Here is a 20,677-nt window from a genome sequence, read left to right on the forward strand (position 1 = left end):
TGTTCTCAGAAGAGTTCAATCAGTGAATAAATGTAAGTGCACATCAAATAGTACTTAATGTATGGAACCTACATGAATGTGAGTTGTGGGTTAGGGATTATGTTTTTTTTTGTAAAGTATCTTCTAATGTTAAATCTTAGAATAGGTGACTATAATTTTGAAGAGACATCTTCCAGATGCATCAGGAATTTTACAACCCATGGACCAATATTACACTTTCTTCAAGCCTTTAACAATAATAACAAACACAAAATCCAAGCTACACAACTATTGAATCAATCCCCTAACTCTAAAGAATAACTTCTTTATGAAGCAGAGCTCCATGTATGCTTATCAAAAGGGTCAACCTTTTAAATGTAATTTAATGTTTTGGCATTGACTGTCTTCCAAACACAAGCAGGATTTTCTCCTTACATTTGGGTCTGTGTAAGTTCTGCAATCTTGCTTGTTTCTTCAATGTGCACTTGAATTAAGCATGCTTTCGGTCACATTGTTCCTCATGTGCTCATGTATTCAATGGTAACTCCTTGGCAAGAACGGCCTTTTTGTGTACTGCTCTCAGCTCTCTGAATCCTTCGTTTTCCCTTGATCCTGAAATTTAACTGTTTTATTATAATTTCTTCTTTGCAATCTCAGTAAGTTTTGTTGTTGTTACAGAGAGAAGCCTCTTTTGTCATGGATGGGTACATTGTAGGCACTTTATAATGTCTGCACGTCGAATCATAAATTCAAAAGCAGAAGAAGAAACCATTAAAACCCAATGGCATCTATTCTTGTTCACTTATGCAAATTATCTCCCATCTCGGGTGTCCTCTTGGAGTCTCACCTAGTGAATGAAGCCCTCCTTGAGTATCCCAGATCTCAGGGATATTCTTTCCAAAAAAAAAAAAAAAAAAATTCCTCCTAGAAGAGAAGTAAATGTTTTTCTCTTTCTCCTCCCTTCGTCCCTTCCTCCTTCTCTTGCCTCCTGATTTTTCTCCTCCTCCTCCTTCCTCTTCTTGTTCTTCTCTGTTTGAATTGTTAGTAAGTCCTCATTCCACCCAGCCCCTGGGCAAAGCTATAAGAGTATAAGATTCTGGAGGTAAATGCAATGTGATATAACTTGTTACAACCTGCATTCACATGTGCTCATGCATGTTGGGCGTTCAATGAAATCAGGTTTAGTAAAGGTGGTTGTCACTTTTCTCCACAGTTCATTGAGAGACAAGGAGCCTCCCCAAAGATAAAATAGCAGGACTGAAGAACTTCCAAGGAGTTTATGGGTCAAGAGATAGTTTTGTACTGATCACACACATGACATGCTGATCAGCGATATTGCCATGTTGGGTCTCAGAATCTCAAACAACAATAACAATGGACAGTTAAATTCTTAGAACAGAGTGAGAGGGACCAGGAAACAATAAAGAAGGAAGGAAAGAGGGCTCACACTAAAGTGTTAGAGTGCCTTTGAACCTGATGTTAAATCAATGACAGATAATGAGCAGCTGTGTACAGAACCTCACTGGATAAAGGGGAAGTTCTATTTTGGCTGTAGGAATGTTTGTCCTTACAGGTGTGTGGCACTTTTGAAAGTCTTGGGTAATTATTTATAAATGCACTTCAATGACATGAAAATGGCATGACTTGCAAGAATATGGCCTGATGCAGTCTGGCTCCACAGCCTCCGTGTCAGTGTTGAATTCCTGGGCCCGTTTTCCTTCCTTGGATCTGAATGGTTTTTCTTTCAGCCAAGGGATAAAAAAGAACAGCAGGCAATTTTCCAAATTCCCCCTGAAATGGAGGCTATCCCCATTACCATTAATTGTGATGTGCTTTCTATGTTTCTTTTTTCAAGAGAAGTGCTGGATTAAGAAATGTATGGGCTTGTCAACCAAAGACAGAAGGCTGGCTACGCTTTGGACAGCATGGAATATTTTTTGGAAAGTAATCCTGGAGCCATAAATGGAAAAAAAAAAAAAAAGGACAATCTTAAGACCAAGGCCCACCATGGAAAAGCAAGCCATGGGGTCTATAAACATTGAAAACTAATATTTTCCTTTTTTCTCATAATATTTCAATCATTTGTTAGTTTTCAGAATTTAGTTATCCTTTTTATTTTCAAAAATTTTCTGGAATCATGTCAAGAAAAATGAATAAAACAACAACAGCCCTGCTACCTGGCAAAGGATTAAAACATGACTTCAAAAACAGATTCTATAAAACATGCCAGCATTAACCAGAGTCTTGATGAGGACCCAGACACAGCCTGTTGTAGATAAGAACAATTGTACAGGTTTGTACACCCTAACTTTTATTAGTCTTTCAAGTTGCTTCTGTAAAGTCATGATAAATGTAAAACTATGTCAGCTTTCTGAAATAAAAAATATGATTTTTGGAAGTAAATGAAAAGCGAGACTATCCAAATGTTTGCTACTTCTCTTGGCATGAATGAAATAATGCAAGTCTTGTGAGTTTTACCTTTTAGTTCATACTTTTACATGAGTAGCCACTTAGTTCCATTGTTACTTAATTGAAGTAGATTTGAGACATGTGTTCCATGAAACCATTACAAAATTTTGTATGCTTCAATGCCAATTTCAAAAGCCTTAATTTGAATAGAAATGCAGACTGCCAACATTGTTACTATCAAGACTGCAATCATGTGTTTAAAAAGTTAAGACTCTGATGATATAAAAAGAACATTTGTGAAATAACTTGGACAAAGCTAAAGCCATTCACTCCATTAGGACTCACTTAGGATGTTTCTATTTTAGAGCCACTAGCTAAAGAAGTTTATTATTTGATTATGTTATTAATCTCTTCACAGCTTATATATATACTTTAATGTGTAAGAGGTTCTGATCTAATGAACATTTCATATATTGCTTTCAGATTAGGAAGCAGTAAAAATGATACGCTATGGGGATGTCTTTTAGCAATTATATAACAGCTCTGCACCATAGTTTGGGCATTTATACAATTAGGATATTAAGGTTAACTCTGCTAACAATGTTTCAAGGGTTTGAAATAATGTGAGGTAGGTTTCAACAAATATTAGGTAGTTTCAAGCTGCTTTTCAATGAGTTGAGTCCTAGGCATTGACCAATTAGGTGGAAATTTCCACCCTGCTGGATTCTGTCCTGGGTAGCACCATCTCTAGGGCCCCTCTGACAAAAATGATCCAGGTTCATCTTGACATCCTTCCCTCCTTGATGAGTTTCCTCGAGAGGCTAATATGAATATTTCCCTACACATGGATGCCTTCCATATCCAGTGGAAGAAAGGTCAGAGACTCATTTCACTAAGATAATTTTTAAAGGTAATCTAGGAGCCATTCCTCTTTGATCCATTCCCTCATTCCCCAGAAAAGACAGAATTGTTACCAAGCTGCTAGGACTGTGAACAAGTTACAAGAGAATGGAAAGTCCAAATTTTTCCACTGTACTTTTCCAACCAGTGGAATTATTTTAATTATTTTCAAAATGAGTCCAAAGGTCTACATTATTCCAGCAAAAATCTTTGTGTATGGAAATATTTAAATCACCTTTTGAATGGTTAGCAATGGCCTTTGTTATGAAAAGTTACATGAAGTGTGCCTAAATTTTTTAAGTAGAAAAGATGGTAAAGGAATCTTTTCTGTCTAATCCATGCAATGTCCATGAATAAACTTTTATAAAAAAACCCTAAATACATCTTAAGTGGTATAATTTAATATATTTTATGGCATTTGGTCCATGATCACTTAAAAATACTTGTCCAGTAACTATGAAACCCCCAGAATTATCACAAAAAAAATCAGTCTTTTTCCTCTATTTCATAATAAGATAATGGGTATCAAATGTCACTCTCATCAAACATAATAGATTTGTCATTTAATGTTTCAGATAAGAATAAACTACACATATTTGTCTCCCTCATTTATGCCACTGTAAAATTTTCAGTCATGAATGCTGCTTTTAAAAGTAATTAATTTTGAAAATACAGTTCCTGAGAATCTTTAAAGTTAATGTAGCCTATTAAATTTCTCCCCAACTAAGACATTATATTTGGAGAAAATCAGCAGTCTAATTATAAAGATTGTCTATGAATCCTTTTTAAATGAATTATTTTCATGAGTAACTGAAAGACTTGTGTGAAAACTATGTTGCCATATTTTTTTAAAGAAATTCCATTCACCTGAATGATTGAACATTTCTACTTTCTTTTAATTTTTATTTTTTCCAGCTTTATTGAAGCATATTTAACAAAAATTACATATGTTACAGGCATACAAGGTGATGTTTTGATGTAAGTATAATTTGCAAAATGATTGTCACTGTCAATTACCATTCCATTATTTAGTTACCCATTTTTTAAGAAAATGTTGAAGATCTAATCTCTTAACAAATTTTAATTATGCAGTACATTTTTATTATCTATAGTCACTATGCTGTATGCTAAGTCTCGAGAATTTAGTCATAACTGCAAATTTGTTCACTTTGATCACTATCTCCTCCCTCTCTAGCCTCTGGAAACAATATTTCTAGCCTATTTCTATGTGTTTGTTTATTTTAGACTCTACCTATAAGCAAGTCATACAGCATTTGACTGTGTCTGGCTAATGTCATTTAATATAATGTCTTTTTTTGCCTCCAATGTCAGAATTTCCTTCTTTTTAAGGCTAAATATTGGTATGGACATAAAAATTAAAAATTGAACTGCCATAGGATGCAGCCATCCCACTACTGAGAATGTATCTAGAGGAAATAAAATCACTATCTCAAAGAGATATTTGCACTCTCGAGTTCACAATTCACAACAGCCTAGATAATCAAGGTTCCATCCATAGATGAATAGTTAAAGAAAATATGGTGTATAAAATATTATTCGGCCTTAACATACATATTTTATTGCTTATTCATTTTGATTGTTGCATTATGATTAAACATAGTAGTGGGATTCATTGTTACATATTTGAGTATGCATGTAACATAATTTACATTACATGAAGAGCTATTTGAAAACCCAAAGCAGGCATTCTATTTAAGCATCTTTCAAATGTGTTCCAGCAATGAGAAATCAAAAGATGATGGTATGGAGGATAAGAGAAAATAAAAGAGAAAAATAAGTTATTACAAAAATAAATTTATTTGCACCTGTCTTTAGAATTCATGGATTTAGGGATGTTACAGATGAGAATATTACCATTTGAAGTGTTCAAGTCATTCTCATTCTGAAAAGACATTATCCTCCTCTCTTATATCGATTTATCTATCTGTCTATCTATATCTTTGGTATCATGTTTTTTATTATGATTAAAACTCTTCCTGTTTTTTTCAGAACACAGGAGACTAAAATCCTACTTTCACTCTGCTTCTCTGTGTTGTCTTGGACCTCACAATAAGACCCAGGAACTGCTCAGAGGAAAATCACTACACTTTAGCTCATTGACTAGGGGTCACTACTGAGAAGATTGTCTCCTGTCACTGTTTCCAAAGCACATTTTTTTCCATCTGTTTTAATTTTTCTCCCTAATATTAGGACTGGGTTCCCATTTCCTGTATGGACATAACTTTTTTATAATAATAAGGGAAATTTTTCCTGCTTTAAAATTTTTTCAACTTCATAAAGGTGAAGTTGACAAATAAAGGTAGTATATCTTTAGGAAGTACAGTGTGATATTGTGTTAAATGTATTTATTGTGAAATGATGAACTCACCCTAAATTATACATCTATCACCTTAAACACTTATCATTCTTTTTGTTGTAAGGACATTGATGATCTCTCTTCAAAATTTTCAAGTTCAGTAAAGAATTAACTCTAGTGACCATGCTATGCTGTATGTTAAAACTCCAGATCTATTTCATTTTGAATAATTGAAAACTGGTTCCCTTTGATGGACAGCTCCCCATTCCTCTCTACCCTGGCAACCAACCACCATTCCACTTTGTTCCTAAGCATTTTGACTTTTTTCCAGATTCCACTATAAGAGAGATCATGCAGTATTTTTCTTTGGATTCCTGGATTATTTTCTTTATCATAATGACTTCTGAGGTCATTGATGATTGACATAGTTGCAAAGTAACAAGATTTCCTTCATTTTTAAGACTGAATAACATGTATACATATATATGTGGGTAAAATGGTTAAAGGGGTAAGATGTGTGTGTGTTGTTTATATATATATATAATAAAATTATATATAATATTATACACACACACACACACAAACACATGCACAAAGGAATGAATTCATTCTTTTGTTGATGAACACTTAGGTTGATACTGTATCTTAGCTGTTCCAGTGCTTATGCTATAACATGGGAGTGCAGATGTAGAAAACTATTTTATTTTATTAACATACACACCTTGAAATGGGATTGTTGAATCATATAACAGTTCTATTTTTAATATTTCTCTGAACTTCTGTACCCTTCCTCTCCTTCTACAAGATACAAATTCTCATAACTTTCTTGACTACTGAGAAAATTTTCTGGGATGGGTTTATACATATAGACACTTGCCCTCTACCACTCGAGATTCTTTACCTTTATTCCTCAGTTTCATATCATGAGGAAGCATTTTGAGCCCTTGAAAAGAAGGGCTCCTAGTTATGATGCAGAAGGTACAAAGCAGTTCAGCATGGATGGAAAAGAAAAGCAACAGAGACCAGATCAATGCATATACCACACCCCAGGGGGTGAGAGCCACTGCACCTAATGGTCATAGAGTACAATAAAGCCATAAAAGTAAATTTTTTTTTAAAAAAGGATGCACTACTCCCAACAGCCACCCACCCAAATATTGCCATAAACCTAGCAGCACCAATGGAATATGTGATCAGAGGGCACTTCCGTGATGCACAGTTGAGGGAGGCCCACAGAGATAGGATTCCAGGGTGAATTTCTTTGTTTATCTTTCAAAAACAGAAAGCATAGGAATGGGACTGTGGATACAGCAGAAACTTATTCCACAAAGAAAAATATAAGCTACTTATAATTTATAAAGCCAAATAAGTGTGTATGTATGCTACTAATAAGGGCAAAATTAGCTGTTATTAAAGGAGACAATATAAAATTTACATCTTAAGAATAATTGCTTTGTTAAAAAAAGAAATTATGCTTTCCACTTATATGTATTTTATTGAATATTTAATTTTAAAGACAAATTTAATGTAATTAAAGTACCAGTTTTATTTAATTATCAATTCAATTTTTAAAATTGTGAAATACAGTAAAGAGGTAAGTAGTGCACAAAACATAAAACGGTGTCATTTTAAGGCTTAATGAACGGCAATAAAAACGACATCTGTTCAACTTGTACCTCAGCTGAGGACAGAATGTTCTTGCACCCCAGGAACCACCGTGGGGCCCTTCCTATCATAAACCACTCCTCCTCTGGTGGCAACTGCTTTCCTGATTTTTAATGGCTTTGTGGAGGTGTAACTGGCTACATACAAAGTCTGCAATTTGATCTATTTTGACACATATAGATGGTTGTAAAATAATATTTATAATAGAGACCACAGATATATATATATATATATATATATATATATATATATATATATACCCCCAAATTTTCCTTTTGGCCACTATAAGCCTCTTCCTCCCTCTTCTCCACTCTCATCTTTCCCAGGTAATGCAATCCTACCTCTCTTATCCCTATATTTTAGTTGTGATTTCCTAGAATGTTCTGTAAATAGAATCATACAGCAAGCGTTCTTTTGGTTCTCTGGCTCTTTCAATGACACAATTTTCTGAGATTAAACCATGTTGATGTATTTATTCACACTTCATTGTCTTTTATGGCTAAGTAATATTCCTGTGTATGTGGCAGGCATGTGCTACCCATTTACCTGTGGATAGATAAACACATTGTTGCCATTTTTTTTCCCTCATGTTATTACAAATAAAGTGCATAACAGACTGGGGTTGTGGCTTGGTGGTAGAGGGCTTGTCTAGCATGGGTGAGGCTCTGGGTTCAATTTTCAGAAACATATATAAATAAATGAATAAAATAAATGCCCATCAACTTCTTTAGAAAAAGTGCATAATGTTGCCATGAGAAGGTTTATGGCCACATTTTTGTAAGGATGTATGGTTCCCTTGAGGAAATATCAAGCCCAGTGGCTGGGTTACATCGTAGATTCAGTTTTAAATGTTCAGATAACCACCAAATAGTTTCCCAAGTAGCTGTATCAGTGAATCTTCCCACCAATGATGAGAATTCCATATCTCCATGTCATTGCAAAGCTTCATGTTATCAGTCTGGAAATTTTAGCATATGTCATAACTGACACTCTTCATTGATAGTTTTTTTTTAAAAAAATTTCAGCTGAAAATGTCATCCCTATTTTTTTAATTCTTACCCATTCTTTGCTTCCCTAGCTTGCTATGCATAGCCCTGTCTCAAATGAATTAAGAAATCCATTTTTCCTTTCCAGATAGGTTCTTGTCCTTGGATTTTGAACTATCATGGTAACATCTCTCCTGGATATCATCTCCAATCATATCTCAGCTTGTACAGGATGACAAGGGTGAGATAAGAATACAGAGTTTGCTATCACACCCTATCAACTCACCTTTGTACATAGAATCTAATATTATAACCAAATTTTTAGAATGAAAAATAAATTTTTTTGTACCAGCAGTTGAACTCAGGAACTCTTAAACACTGAACCACAATTCCAGTCTCTTTCATTTTTATTTATTCATTTTTTGAGACAGGGGCCTTTCTAAGTTGCTGAGGCTGGCTTTGAACTGTGAAGCTCCTGCCCAGTTGTGGGGATGACAGATGTATGTCAGCCTGCCCAGCTCAATGAAAAAATACAATAATTTAATATTTAGTTTGCAACACTTTCTTTTTATCTCTAATAATCAGAATAAGAAAAAGTAACATAGTAATGAGAGAACTAGAGATGAAGATAAATTATCAGAACAAAGTATTGTAAGTTTTTTTTCCTGTCAATAATTGCATACAATTTTGTGCAACTACGACTAAAAGGTATTTAGTTTCATACATTGAATATGATTTGATATTCAAACATGTTTCCACAGCATCAGATGATTACAAATCCTGGACATTACAAAGCAGAACAGTGAAATCACTAAATACAAGGGAAAATTCATATCTTCTACCATTTTTATCAAGACAATAAAGAAGGCTCAATTTAAAGTTACTGTGAAGTTTCAACTTGTTGGTTTTCAATAAGAAGTGAGTTGAGATACTTCTATCATCCAGAGAATAATGTAAATCTTTATTTTTAACTCATGGAAATAAATGGATGATATTTTTCTGTATAATTCTTCTGATAAAAAGAAGAAAAATTAATTTTTTATGAGGGAAGAGCCCATGTGCCTTTCTGACCTTATTAAATTTAGATGAAGAGTCAAAGAGAAAGTAAAATCATCTAAAATTCAAAACAATACCAGTCCATGTGAATAATGTTGGGTATTTGGCTGCATTATGTAGTCTTCCTAATTCATATATATTCTTCTTCAGTTATTACTTTTTAACATTTGTAATACAACCAGCTACTTCAAAAGTAGTCAATGAAGACCCAAACTCTAAGAAATTGTTATGTCCAAAGAAAGACTAATGCCAAATTTGTACTTTTGTACTCATTATTGATAAGGAAATTTAGACAGTAAATACATTTTATTTCTTTACCCTTGATGCAACAGTGAGTGGGCTACTCAAATATTCCACCTATTACTCTAGAGGGATTTTTTTTTAATTTGCCCAGGATATCTTTATACATAAAAGATACATTGCAAATACTAAAACTCTTTCACATCTTCACAGCATGTTAGAACAACGTATATGCAATGAATCTTTGCTAACCTAAAAAAAAAAAAAACTAGTAGTTTTCTCTCATCACTCCTTTGATTAAAATTAGCATGTCTAAAGAAGACTGTCACATTGAATACCTGAAATAACTGTTGCGTGACTTTTAGTCTTGTTGACATGACACTGTTACAAAAGTAAACTGACTATGCTCTATTGTATAATATTCCTTCAAGACAATATTTTCAGAAACTGGAAATGCAAACAAAATAACTTTAAACTCTCATTTGTCAAGAAGACGACTTATACTAAGGGCTTTTTTTCTATATGTTTATTTCACAGCTAGAATAGTAGAGGAAATATGTCTCCCTGATAACAAAAATAAAACACTGTTTTGCATTTATAAGAATGTTGAGGAAATATATAGGAAGAAAATAATAAAGCTGGTGATTAAAAACCTGATGGTAAATTTAAGGTCTATGGAAACAAATGTTGAATAAACAGAAGTTTCATTTTAATGGCTAAATATCATTTTTGGTAATCTACATTGAAACTCCTTTGGTGGACATAACTATATGCCATTTGAATGAATAAAATCATTAAGTACTATGAAAACACCAAGACTTAGAGTTGAAATCCAGATAATTTATGTGTAAATTATATGGTATCTACAATTTTTTCTAACAATTATGATTACATTAAAGCAACTAAGAAAAAAATCACACCTCAAAGTGGCCTAAATAATAAAATTTTAAGAGAAAATCTTCAACAATTTGAAAGTTAGCAAACTTTTGTAACAGTAGGATCAGTTTTTAAGAAAATTGGGTTATATTCTTGCCATTTCTTCCGACACACTCCTGAAGGACCCCTATGCCACACTTTGTTTTGGGAAGAGTTCCATTGAGTTTGGAGGATTTCTAGAATCAGTCATGCCCCAGGGAAGAAAAATGAACAACTGTCAACATAAGGATGACTGATCAATTTTTAAGTCAATGATCCTGTCCCTGGGCATTTAATTCAATGAACTGTGGTTTAGAATCAAGACTTTTTTTTTTTTTTTTTTTTTTTTTTTTTTGCGCTACAGGCAGAAAACAGATAAAGAACCCACATCAGAAGAATATCATATAATGCAAACCAAACCGCTCAGGGAAGAAATCAGTGGGAGGACATTTAGAGTTTTTTGTTGTTGTTGTTGTTGTTGTTGTTGCAGGTATCCAATGAGTCTGATATAATTTCAAAATGATAAATCAAACTAAAGATACATTTTTCAAGGTAAAAAGCAAGAACAGTGGGATAAATAGAACTATGGGTGACGGGTGAGGAGTATAAGCAATAATTATTTCTATTAATAGCTCAGGGAAGGAATCAGTAGATATTGCATAAAGATGCAGAATAGAAACTATTTGATATATAATTTACTGTATACAAATAAACCTAACCATGAAAATAAAAAAGCTCCAAATTATCAGAAAAACACATACCAATAAAAGCACATAAAATAAATCACAGTATATAATATATAAAGGAGCAATGAAAATAAAAATTAAAGGTTAAATGTGATTATTTTCGTAAGATCAAATGTATCTACTTTGTCAATAAAAATATTTATTGAAAATGATGATAAAGGAAAACAATATAATGAACCTGATTGAATCATACTGAATGTCATATGCAGAGGATTCATTTGAAAAAAATTTGACTTAGAAGGCTCAAAATAAAAGTTTAAGCATATATTTAAAAGTGGAGATAAGTTAAAAGATATAGAAAATACTTAAATTCCCATTTAGCTTACTATTTCCCTCTAGAAATTGCTTTTAGCAGTAACTACGTAGTTTTAACCTACATCAAATGTAATCAATTTTATTATTACTTTTTAGTAGTTCAGCATGATATCAAAATAATATGAAATCTCAGATTTTTTTCCAAAATATCAAATGGAATAAAAATAATGCCTGTTTATTGCTGAAATAAAACTTACCTATTGAATTTAGGAAGTAACAATTTATCCACTGGACATTATATAGGGGGTAGTACATTATTCCTTTCTTGGAGAAATAGGTCCACTTTTTTTCTGTTGAGTTTCAAAAATTTTAGAAATTACCTCTAAAATTCTTGAAAAAAACATTATTAAACAAATATATTGTTTCTATAAAAGTCTAACAATATATAGAATTACAAATAGTATGCTGACAGTTGGAGTAAAATGGGTATAAAATTCTTATTGTCCTCTTATCTATGAAAATTGCCGGTATTGACATTTCAATAAAGATGACTGTAATTAATCCCACACTGGTTGAAAATTAAATAAAAATCCATCAACTATGATGAATCTCTCATAGTCTCACACCCATTGCTAGTAAAACTCTTTTCCAATAAAGCTGATATTACATCCTTTGCTGTTCTGAATGTAGATTGACTAAATATGAAGCACTGCTTTAGCAATTGTATATATGTAATCCTAGCCTGGTAAAAATCTTTCGATGATGAAAACAAATTCAATTGCTTTCTTTCACTGCAGCCCTTTTATTTAAATACCCAGAATAGTATACATTTTGCAAATCTGACCTAACGCCCCGAATGGTGATTGGTGCTACCCCATTTCTAAGAGAATACAGAAAATGATGTGCTGTATTTTTATGTTGGGAACTCAGAAAATAATTTTGTAAATTGACAATATTAAGGTCCCAATGCTTATATATGTCTGAATCAATGGGGAGGTTATTATATTTTGGGGATATTGGATGCATCCTCATTATCCAAATCACAGTGGTTTAGGAGGGAAAATAAACTCTATGAAAAGAAAACATGCTAAGAAATTATGTAGCATAGAAGAAAAACAATAAGGAATAGATAACAAGAAATGATGCTGATCATATTTTATCACATTTACTGAGCTGTCATTATCATAAAAAAAAAACCTATTGCTCCCCAACTTTGAAGTTGAGAATACTGAGGCAGGGGGATATTATGCATCTTAGGTTTTATTCAGTAGGTGCTGTCTGAAACAAAGACTCTGGTGTTTGTACTCTCAGAAGGGGACTGAGGGAAACAGAGTCAGGAAGGAAGAGTAAGTTACCTGCAGATCAACTTCCCCCCAATCCCACAAGGAGTTCTGGGCATAATTACACCACAGAGATAGAATTCCTTAGAGGCAACTAACTAGTCTTTTGTGTCCTTCTCTCAGCTAATCATTTGGGTGAGGTGGCTGTCACTCAACTGAGGGCAAATTTCTGGGGACAGGGCAGCTTTCTGACGCTAGCAGTCAATACTCCGCTGCTTGGGGGTAAGGACACTTGCTCAGAAAAGAGATGCTGGCATGGCACAGATAAAATCCACTACGTGAATTGATTCGCTCCAGGCCACACAGCAGAGTCAATACACCACCAGGCATTCTGACCCCAGATGCTGGGCTCTTAGCCACTAAGGTAAATGAACAGGTTTTGATATGACTTAATTTCCATTAACATGCAGTTTAGTAATTGTAACAGCCAGAAGCTTATCATCAATAATAGTTAAGAAATTCCCTAGCTGTTAAATGTTTCATGTGCATTTAAATGTTGGCTGAATTTCTTTTCTTCTGAAAAAAATTTTAATAATTATTTGCTGAGTATATATTAAGTATCTGCAATTGACAGTGCACAGTTCTGGGTACTGAGATTTAACAGTGAAATAGATTGACGAGGTCTGCCCTAGAATTTACATTCTGTTGAGAAAGCAACAACAAAGTAAAATAAAGTATGTGCAATATAATATCAAGAAGATATTGTGAATAAAAATAAACAATGTAAGGGAATAGAGAATTGTGGTTTTTAAATTATAGAGTGAGGAGAGTAGACTAGGGAAATTTTATTCTTTATTTTCTTTCCAACCACTCTGAGGCTAATGGAAATATATTTTCCTCTTTAGAGCAACGCCTAGGAAATTATTCTGTCTCAATATCCTGAGTGCCCAATTCCCTATCATTAGCAAGATAAAGGTTGTGGATTATTGGAAACAGTCAAATGTAATTCTTCGCTATGGAACTAATATTTGCTGGTAGTTTTCCACCAACTGTTGAGAGCCACAGCCGAAGGGGCCCCAGCAAACTTCCAGCTGCCAGCAAACTTCCAGCTGCCAGCTGATGATTGGCTCACAGCGGCCCCAGCAACTTCTAGCTGATTGGCTCCTCTGGGGTGATGCTCATTGGGCTGTTTCCCCGCCCTTTCAGACTACGAAGCTGCTCATTGGGGAACTTTTTTTGGCTCCGCCCATGCGACCCAGCCAATTGGCCTCAAGAGCAGGAGGAGTGGGGGAGGTTGAGAGGCTTGTGAGAAGCCAGTGGTGGCAGTTGGGCTCTGAGGGTTTTTCCTGAGGAGCTGTGTAGTGCGTGTGTGGTTCTAAAAATAAAGTTCGTTTCTTTTGACAAGTGGCTCCTGAATTGTGCCCAGTCAGACTGCAGCAACCAACCATTGATAACATTTCCACCAAGGCATGTAGGAGTATTTGATAAAAAGTATTAAATTCTTCTCCTAGCCAATTAAAAATTAAACTTCAATATTTGTTCATAGAGAATACAATGGATTCCTGTGACTAGTAGTTTACCCAGGAACAAATGCAGCTTCAGTCAGAATCAGAATTTAAGACTGCTTATGATGATCCACCATGTCAGAAGTGATTTTAGTAAAATGGCTTTGAAAGAGTATTTGAGGCTGAAAGGTCCCTGAAGCTGACTCTTTTGTTATTGTTGTTGCTATCGATCGCTACATGGTTTTCTTTCTTTCTTCTTTTTCTCTCTTTTCAAATACTTACTCCAGAAAACAGAGAAGCCAAAACTCAGGATAAGCAATGAAAATAGAAATTGAGGCTAACATTTAGACCTAAAATTCTTCAAATTGAATTGAGTTTTATTTTATCCCTTTTAGTTTGAGAATCACATGACGGTTATGCAACAGACAACTATAATCTTTGTATCTATTTTTGTAGCTTGGCTGAGACTTGAAGCTGAATTCATAATAAATAAGTACAATACACACACACACACACACACACACACACACAGACTTAAGAAAAACTTGTTACAATATAGTCACTTTGAATAGGTAAATACTGGAGCTTCATTTTGTCCAATATGAGTAAAAACTAGAAATGGAGGCAACATTCACCTTAGAACACGAAGAGTGTAAGTCACAATCCATCCTGGCTGTCTTCCTGTCTGACACTTGTTCCATATCTCATAACCAAGAAGGTCTCACGGCTCCCTTACAGGAGGTACACTTGAGACATCTTGGCTTTAAAATATTTTTGTTAGCTTCCGTGTAATATAAGCCACTTTTTATGATTCCAATGATGTGACCCGGTAACTTAGCTCGTATCTAAGTGGCTTGAACTGACCTCATCAAGAAACCTCAAATAGCTTTATCTTACTTTTTCCATTCACCATTAAAATAAATAAAAATAATACTCTCACAGATTACTTTTTGAAAATGCAAAAAGTCAAAAATATTTTCTTCAACGCAAGTATTTACCTACTGTATTTACTATCTTTTGGCATCCATCAGTTGAAATATCTTATGATAAGAAATGAAACCCCTTAAGAAAATATGTTTAGTGATAATTAAACTTACAGAAATTGTCCCTTTCCAAACAGAATGTAAATAAGATTCAAGTATGGGCCTGGGATTGTGGCTCAGTGGTAGAGTGCTAGGTGAGCATGCATGAGGCACTGGGTTCAATCCTTAGCACTCCATAAATATAAATAAAGATATTGTGCCCACCTAAAACTAAAAAATAAATATTAAAAAAAGTTTCAATTATGATCTACTTTACTTCAAAATACTGAAGTAGATTATTAATAGTTTTTTAAAAATTTATTTTTATTTTTTAGTTAGAGCTAAGCTAAAGGGCTCCTTACTCAGTGAGTCTTTGTTCCCAGAGCTCTGACTAGAATCTGCATTTCAGGACACATTCTCCTTCTATGAGATGGGAACTGTAACCACAGACACAGCTGAATCCCTCCTCAACATTGCTCTTGGCTGAATGGAGCTGCTTGATCCCAGTTCATACCCTTCCCTGGAGAAGTCCAGTGATATATCTTTGCAGAAGGTCCAGTCTCTTTGCTTTGACATGAGGCTGACAGGTCTGCCTGGCTGCCTGCCTTCCCTCCCTCCTTCCTTCTCTCCTTCCTTCCTATTCCCCTTCCTTCCTTCTTCCTTCCCTCCTATTGGCAGATAAAATTGCATGTAATTACTGTATAATGTTTCAAAGTACATATACAATTTGGGAGGACAGATTCTAGCTAATATGTGCCATTATATACATTATTTTGCAGTTATTTTTTTGTGGGGGGGTAAGAACACTTAACATCCATCCCCTTAGCATATTTCAAAGATATCACATAATGTTATTAACTACAGTCCCCATGTTGTTCAATAGACACTTGAACTTCATTTCTCCTATCTGATTGAAACTTTGTACCTTTTGACCAACATCTCCCCAACCTCCACAAATGCCCTGTGGTTGGTGATCAAATTTCTACTCTGTACCTCCATGAACTCAACTTTTTTGGATTGCATATATGAATGGAATCTTGATGTAGTATTTGTCTTGCTCTTCTGGGGCTGTTCCACTGTACAAATCTCCTCCAGGTTTATCCATGCTGTAGCAAATGACAGGGTTTCTTTTTCTCATGATTGAATAAAATTTTGTTGTGGATCCATATCACATTTCACTGATTCATTCATCAATCGATGGACACTTTTATATATTGGCTCTTGTAAATAATTTTCTAATAAACCTGGGAAAGCAAAAAAAAAAAATCTTTAAGTGTTGGTTTCATTTCTTGTTGACATATGCCCAGTAGTGGGATTGTTGGATCATATGGTGGTTATAATTTTAAGTTATCCAATACCCTCCATACTGTGTTTTTTCATAATGGCTCTACTACTTTATGTTCCCACCAAAAGTACAATAGTTTTCCATCTTTCATATCTTAGAACTGCCACCAACTGTGAACCCACATCTCCATTCAGCCTTTTTCTTTACTAGTCTTGCTATCCTTGCTCCTTATAGATAATGGCCTCAGGAGGAGTCATCTGTACTCCCTCTGGGAGACTGCCTCTTGGATACTCTGAGCTACTAAATATACTTCGAGTTATAGGTTGGAGACAGCACTTTACCGTGAACAATCTACCCATACGAGACACCCGAATCATTTTTTGTTACACAACAACTAGCAATCATTCTCTACCTCAAGTTTGCACTTAACTTTAAAAATCATGAGGGATTTTATGATGATAAGAGAAACCAGGTCCTTTGGTGACTGTCACAGTTACCACCCAGACGACCAGGGTATTAGCACCAGAAGCCAGTAATCATGGGGGTGTTCTCCTTAGCATCTTTTCATCACAGAGACAGTAGTTCACTATGAACTCTACCTCTGCAAATTTGGGGCCCCTTGGATTTAATTTCTTCAAATAATGAAAGGTAATGAACCGATTCTTACATTATTTGAAAGTCCATATATATTTGTATCAAATTCCTCCACTTTCTACATTTTAGCACCTTTCCTACCACAGGCAGGACCTACTCAGTCAGGAGGTTTCCAGGGTCTGTTGGCATGCTTCTTCATCAAATTCCCATCAGCCTCACAGGTTGTAAATTCTTCCTATCTGCTGAGTCAGTTCCTCTCTTGCATCTGTGGTTTTCTCAAAGTCTGTTGAAATTTCTGAATTGCACTTGAGTCCTCTCCAATTCCCTTTTGTCTTTGTGGACTTTTTTTTCCCTTCTTTTTATGTTGTTTTGCAACTATTTTATTGAGACTTGTCAGGGGAGAAGAAATAAAGGTGTATGGGCCATCTGCAGTGTTTGATTGGCCATTTCTCCTTCAAAATGTTTACTGTGTCTTTCCAGAAACTGCTCCTGGTCTTCCCGTACCAACATGATCCCTTGGAGGGTCAAGAACAGGGCTGTTTCACTATTCTCTCCCATTACAGGAAGCATCTTTGAATATCTCATGCCTTATCAAATATGGAAGGAAAAACTCTTAAAAGCACAAATTAGCCTATAGCTAGAGTTAGATGTGGCAACTCTCAGGGTCAGAAATTGTCATGGTCAGATCTGCTATCATCCTCAGAAAGGGCCTGAAGGGAAGCTTCAAAGTTTGCAATATCTGTGTCTCTTGAAGAAAGCCCACTTCTGAGCCAAAGGGCTAATCCTACTCCCAGTCTCCCAGGAATTACTCATTACTACACATGAGACAATACTTTGACTACCTCACAAGTTTACCGTCTGCAAATTTTATAAATATAATACCTAGTATATCATACAATGGGACTGTTCCAAGCTGGGTGCCATCTTTTTCTAAGCATAAGAACAACAAGAGGTTTTGATTCATTTTCACTGTGTCTCAGCCTCTCTGCTCAAAATCTCCAAGGGCCAAATGCTTGAGTAAGAACAGGCTCACACCCACACATCTTCCCCAAGAATGGTGGCGATACACCTGCAAAGAGAATAAAACTAGAGCAACGAAGGCCACACAGACTAAGTTCTGATAAATACAACCAAATGAAAGTAGGTGAGAGTACTCACCAAGTGTCCTGAGTATCCTCTGGTTTAATCAGTCGGCCAGCTATAACAAAATATCATAGACGAGATGGCTTGCGAATAGCAGAAATCTATTTCTTACAGTTCTAGAGGCTGAGAATTCCAAAATTAGGGTTCTGGCAGATTAGCTGTCTGGTGAGGACTGTCTTCTGCAAACTTCCTGTGGTAGAAGGGACAGACAAACTCTCTTGTGCCTCTTTTATCAGGACACTAATGCCATTCATGTGTCATTATCCCCAAGACTACCTCTCAGGGTCCAACTTCCAAAGGCCTACCTCCCAGAACGATATCACCTTAGCGGTGAGGATTTCAATACATCATTCTGCAGGACACAGACATTCAGTGACTGGCCCCTTTCCTTCCTCCAATCAACTGACTAGTACATGATTTGAACTTGCAAAACTGAATTCCTACTGAGAGGGTTCTTCAACAGTAAAGAAGCAAGCTAGATGTTCCAAATTGAATTCAAGTTTCTATGGTTTGGACTGGAGATAATGCTTGCAGGATAATACTAGGCAGGTTTTTCCTAGATCCTAGCATTACAATTTTTTTTTCTAGTATAAGGAGATCCATTCTTATTCTTTGTCTAAAGAGTTTTGCTAATAGATGCAACATATGTACATATGTGTGTGTGAATGTGTTCAAGGAAAACTTATTTGTAAACTATTAATTTCTGATTATAAGAATCTCGTAACAGATCAAAAGAAACTCAAGAACATGCTTTGACCAAGTTTGTGCTATTCTGATTACATCCTCAAGATGTAAGACATTCCTGTTTATCTCAAATTGTTATTTGTTTATAGCAAGATTAGGATTAAAAGAAAACACTGTTTTACTTTTATAAATTACAAAAAAAGAACCATAGATTATTCTCTTAACACAGCAGTAAATAAATTCCATCTGACTGGATTGACCCTCTTATCATCCTTTGAATGAAGCTTGAATTGACACAAGAAATTATGGCTCCATGCTCTCTTCTCTGTTAACTTGACATTTTTTTTTTTTGCATTTGCTCTCAGCTATATCTCAAAACTTTAGCATACACCTAAAAAAAAAATCTTTCCACGTTCTTACTCAGCAATTTAGAGGCCATCACATGATTTTTGTTTTTCTGTAAGATGTCAACTTTATACAGGGAATGCTAACCTTAGTTTTAGGGGAAAAATGCAAATCCTAGCATTTCTTTAATCTGTTATGTCTTTTAAGGGTAAGTTGTTGAAACTTGGAAAGGAAAAAAAAAAAAGAAATGAACTGCACTCAGGGATTATTTGGAAAATAGAATGACCTCAAAAATTTGAACTTAGATGCATGAAAGGAAATGCATCATATATTTTTTTCTATGGGTGATGACAGGACTTAACATGCAAAAATGCTATGCTTGCCTGGAAAAGCTACCTATTTAAAAAAAATGAGACTTTAAATGATCTCCTGGGTACCACTATGTTACTCAGGACTGTCGACACAGAGGAATGAGAAATTCCAGTTACTGAAATGTTGAGAAATGGCCCGAACAGTGCCAAGTCCATGTCCTCTACTGTGAACCGCTTCTCCTTTCCCTGCACTCTGTCCCAATTACAGAGCCATAGTCACTGGCATGCTAGACGCAGGGAGTCCAGGTGCCGGGCCAGAGTGTCCCTTGATGTTTTCCCTGGATGCATTCAAGAGAAGCAACATAGAATTGTTTACTGTGATAAGATAATGCCTCACTCACTCTTATAAAAGCATCTAAAATCTCTTCAGATTTTTCCAGTAACATTTGGATAGTGATATGTATTGTATGGTGTCTGCCAAACTCAAAGTTATAAAGCCTTATTCTTGGCAATGACTACTGACAATTTCCATTTACTCTGAAAACTAAAAGAACATACCACATTGCCGTCTCCTCTGGGATGTGTTCAATAGATGCATACGGTGTCTTATCTTTGAATAATTGTGCTTTTCTACTGAACTGCATTTTATATCAGAATCAGACATAGTGTAAAAGGACAGTTATTTTATCTTAGGAACCCATCATTAAAAAATATTAAAATGCTATTTGTTTAAATTAATTCTGAAGATCATTGAGTTGGGAATGGAAAGACATAAAATTATCATGGTAAACTCTGACCTGTTCCTTCTATGTTCAGAATTAATTACAAGGGATGTCACCATTTTGTGGATATTTTTCAAATATGTATGTGTGTGAATGTATTCTTTATGTGTATGCTCTTGTGAAATTACTTTGTCACAATTTTTTTATTACACAGTTTATATCAACTTTTAGGTCTCTACTTACAGAGAACATTTTTAAAGGATCTAAACTCTTAGGTACACATAAATTTTGCCAAATGCTTTGTTCAGAAAATATTAA

At 34.9% G+C, this 20,677-nt stretch overlaps 1 long non-coding RNA gene across 1 annotated transcript in view; it reads right to left on the reverse strand.

Annotated features, from left to right (window-relative positions):
• Positions 1 to 8,645: 8,645 nt before the first annotated feature.
• LOC144375992 (uncharacterized) overlaps positions 8,646 to 20,677 on the reverse strand; it is a 62,627-nt gene continuing 50,595 nt past the window's right edge. Inside the window, exons 4-6 of the long non-coding RNA XR_013435965.1 lie at positions 18,313 to 18,487; positions 18,037 to 18,223; positions 8,646 to 16,519 (exon numbers count right to left, since the gene is read on the reverse strand). This is a non-coding gene — a long non-coding RNA (uncharacterized LOC144375992). The remainder of the gene's footprint in view (positions 16,520 to 18,036; positions 18,224 to 18,312; positions 18,488 to 20,677) is intronic.

Source organism: Ictidomys tridecemlineatus, chromosome 3 (assembly GCF_052094955.1).
Source record: "Ictidomys tridecemlineatus isolate mIctTri1 chromosome 3, mIctTri1.hap1, whole genome shotgun sequence".
In the NCBI taxonomy this organism is placed as follows: Eukaryota; Metazoa; Chordata; class Mammalia; order Rodentia; family Sciuridae; genus Ictidomys; species Ictidomys tridecemlineatus.